A 3592-nucleotide genomic window follows, 5' to 3' on the forward strand; every position below is an offset into this window, starting at 1 on the left:
ATTGAACTAGAATGGAAAATATAGAAGAATGGGTTGTATTGAAAAACAAAATATGAGAGCTTGTTGGCTCTTTAGAAAACTCTCGACCCTATAGAGACCCTATAGAAACCCGTATGGAAACTGAAACAGTCAATAGATTGCCCTCCGCAACCCCCACGACACAGCCCAGTGCTCTCTGGGTAATCTGTCTGTGAGATAATGGATGTCTGGCTCTTGGCAGGGCATCAGGTCCACGCTGGCATTCACTGGCAGACACCATCTGTATCTGGATCCAATTGTGAAGAGTCTGAGAATAGAGGAGAGTGGTCCACAGTAAGCCAGCTGCTTTCGTCTCAGTATCGGAGTGATCGAGAACATCTTATGCAACGAAGGCCCCAACATGTACAACTTGATATATTTAAGAGGTAACCCAGCCATGATGTAGTAGCACAGTAGGCTACAGAGACACTGAGACAAGCCAAACCCCCTGATGTCTAACAGGACTGCAGCCACAGAGCTCCGTCATCTTCTACTTAACATGTCATCTGCTGCTCCTCATCTCTTGTCGTCAACGCCAGGACCACGACAGACTGCAGTGCTGCACCTCGTCATGCATGTTCCTGACCAGCTTCACTGCGGCCTCCTCCCTCCTGGTCTGGAGTGATGGTAAGGGGTTGTGAGGACCACGACAGACTGCAGCACGACTTCTAAACATTTCTAAATGTATAAATGCATTTTTTGCATTTAACTTAAAAGCAACAGGCCAGAAACTATTATGTTGTGTACTCTACCAAAACTGATCAAAACACTTTATTGTATTTAGTTTTCCTCTAGAAAAAGGACACATCTCATCTCATCTCATCTCATTTCATTATCTCATCTTTCTAACATATTGTTGCTGAGGAACTTAAGAGAAATGCTTGGGTTAAGAACAGTGCTCCTACTGAAGGTAGAGGGGTCAGTAACTCCATGCTTTTCTCAAAGAACGTTTTAACTACACCAACACAATGTGCATGACACAACACACATCCTGCTTTATCTGTGCATGTCCTCCCCCCCCCCTCTCTCCTTTATGACATTCCTGAAGAAGATCAGAAGACTGGATTGTAATCTATCTTCCACAGGAAGCCATGCCAGATGTCTATGAATTTCCAAAACATTTGTGCGCATTGAACAGTGGAGCGCTGATCTAGCAGCTTTGTTTGGAGCGATGTTTTCTCAGATCTCTCTTAGCAGCAGACGACCAGACTGGACGGAACTCAAGAGGTGACACAACTACAGCTTCAATCACCTGGATCAGAGAGTTTGATGTTACATAATTAGAACATGTCCTTGCTACGGCAATGCTCTTACCCATAATGCAATGCTCTTACCCATGTCCTGAGATGCTCTTACCCATGTCCTGAGATGCTCTTACCCATAATGCAATGCTCTTACCCATGTCCTGAGATGCTCTTACCCATGTCCTGAGATGCTCTTACCCATGTACTGAGATGAGAGAAGCAGACAGAGTTGACCTGTCCTTGTCTGATGACAGATGTCTGCTACCCCTCCCCCTGGGCCTAAAGAGCATATGCTAACAATGGTGCCTGGTTAAAGTGGCATATTGAAATGAATGTTTAAACACATGCAGACGTAGTCTACCCCCCATGTTAACATATTCATCATTTAGGTATTCATAGTTCTCACACGTCATTGTCTGGTTATTCAGGGGGAGGGGAGCGTCTGGACAATAGGACACACAGAGGAGACACCTGTTACCAGAGGGCCATGACCATGGACCCCCACTGTGTGTGTGTGTGTGTGTGTGTGTGTGTGTGTGTGTGTGTGTGTGTGTGTGTGTGTGTGTGTGTGTGTGTGTGTGTGTGTGTGTGTGTGTGTGTGTGTGTGTGTGTGTGTGTGTGTGTGTGTGTGTGTGTGCGCGCGCGTGTGGACTCAATGTAATTGTTTATGTCCTTCTCTATCAGAAGGGAAAGGTCTTATTCTCTCATCATTAAGACACTTTGCTGAAGTTAGATAAACATTATTCCTATGGAATTTACATGGCAATATGTCTGTATGTCTGTACCTGTTTACTTTCTTCTTTTTATTGCAAACAGTCAGTGGCAAGTGACAAATAATAGCAGTCTTTGTTTAAACAGTTTTATTTTGTTTTCCAACCCTGTACCTGTTTACTTGTAAAATATTGAAACTAGGGATGAAAACAGTGATTTTGACCATTTGTGATGTCCCATACACATCCACTTTAGTACAAACTAGATATATATTTTCTTTTACCAATGTCTCCCCTCTCTCCCTCCCCCTGTCCATCATCTTCTCTTCTTCCCTTGCTCTATTGCTTTCTCTCTCTCTCTCCCTCTCCCTCTCCCTCTCTCTCTCTCTCTCTCTCTCTCTCTCTCTCTCTCTCTCTCTCTCTCTCTCTCTCTCTCTCTCTCTCTCTCTCTCTCTCTTCCCTGCGTTCTGGCTGCACAGTAAAGCTCATGAGGAGAGTAGCTGGGTTCAGACCTCAGAGGGCTGATGAGGACAGAGGGAGTTTGTGTCTACAGAAGTGTCTACAGAAGCGGGTGATTCTAGTCATTTACATTTACATGTTTGGCATTTAGCAGACGCCTTATTCCAAAGCAACTTACAATTAATACATTTGACTAAGCAAGTGAATCTTCAATCAACTGTTTGGGCCAACAGAATCCATCCTACCCCTACCTGGAAACAGTTACAACAATTATTAAGGAAATAAGACATTAGAGGTAGAAGGACCGCGGCACACCTATTTATCTCTTAAAGCACACCTATTTATTAACTGGTTTTTAATAGGCTAGGTGCACGATCTCCACTACTTCCTGAAAGGCACCTGGCATGAACATATCCTGTCTCACTCTATTGGTTTAATTGGTTAATCAGCTGTGCGGTAAACTGTTGGAACACACAGTGCACAGCTGATTAATCAACACATCTCAGGTGGTTTAGAAGAGTTTGACTGTGGAACACAGAGATGTGAAACCTACAGACTGGAAAGATCTAGACGTATCTGATCTGATTTTGATGGGTCTGTCAGGTCTGTCAGTGGGCAGCAAAAAAAAAACAGACTGACAAGATCTGAGCCAATCAACTTGAGATAAATCTAGATTTCATCAGACAAGCCATTGGTGTTGCAGATTAGAACACAAACTGACTGGAATAACAAATAAACGTAACGTTATTGGATCAGCTCACTAGCTTGTCGCTCATCAGCTTGCTCTTTCCTCTGAAAAGCACGTTTGACACATCCTCCATTTATAGGAGACATGTAATTAGACTCAGGCGTGGCCAATTAGGACACAACACACCTGATGCCCCTCCACTCATTAAGAAGGTATGGAAGATCAATGGCTGTGTTCAAAATGGCATACTAGCATACTGCATACTAGCATACTCAATGAGTATATACTGCATACTGCCTACTAAATTCATAATAAGTATGCCAATACCAGCCGACCGTTTACACTGCAGTATGCATACTGCCTCGCAGAATGCATTTCGCACTGGCCGGACCGGGAGTGGCGATTTTAAATCCTCCATTTTAAACCTCCATTGGCTAAAAGCTGTAATTTTGGCTCTACAAGTGTTAAACATG

Source organism: Nansenia antarctica, assembly GCF_963989245.1.
Source record: "Nansenia antarctica genome assembly, chromosome: 14".
Classification (NCBI taxonomy): Eukaryota; Metazoa; Chordata; class Actinopteri; order Argentiniformes; family Microstomatidae; genus Nansenia; species Nansenia antarctica.